General features: G+C 58.2%; 1 protein-coding gene across 1 annotated transcript in view; it reads right to left on the bottom strand.

Moving 5' to 3' along the window:
• Positions 1-113, bottom strand: part of LOC119594194 (lisH domain-containing protein ARMC9-like) — a gene marked incomplete in the record, with an annotated part of 29,121 nt that extends 29,008 nt beyond the window's left edge. Inside the window, 1 exon segment of the mRNA XM_037943263.1 lies at positions 8-113.
• Positions 114-220: the final 107 nt, after the last annotated feature.

Genomic DNA, 220 nt, shown 5'->3' with positions numbered 1-220 from the left:
CACTGACCTATAAGCTTGTGGTAGTCCTCCTGAAGGCGCTGTAGGCGACGTCGAAGAGTTCTCTGCGACCTGACTGCTGTGGCGGCTGATTCCTGCGCCACCAACGCTGCTCCCACGCTGGAGAGGAGGGGGGGAGGGGAGTTAAAAGGGGGGAGGGGGAGGGGAGTTAAAAGGGGGGAGGGGGAGGATCAGAGTTTTTAGGCAGCCGTTTGATATTTTT

The sequence above is a fragment of the Penaeus monodon genome, chromosome 33 (assembly GCF_015228065.2).
Source record: "Penaeus monodon isolate SGIC_2016 chromosome 33, NSTDA_Pmon_1, whole genome shotgun sequence".
Taxonomy (NCBI): Eukaryota; Metazoa; Arthropoda; class Malacostraca; order Decapoda; family Penaeidae; genus Penaeus; species Penaeus monodon.
The sequence above is the reverse complement of the archived record's forward strand: the minus strand, read 5'-3'. Positions and strand labels throughout refer to the sequence as shown.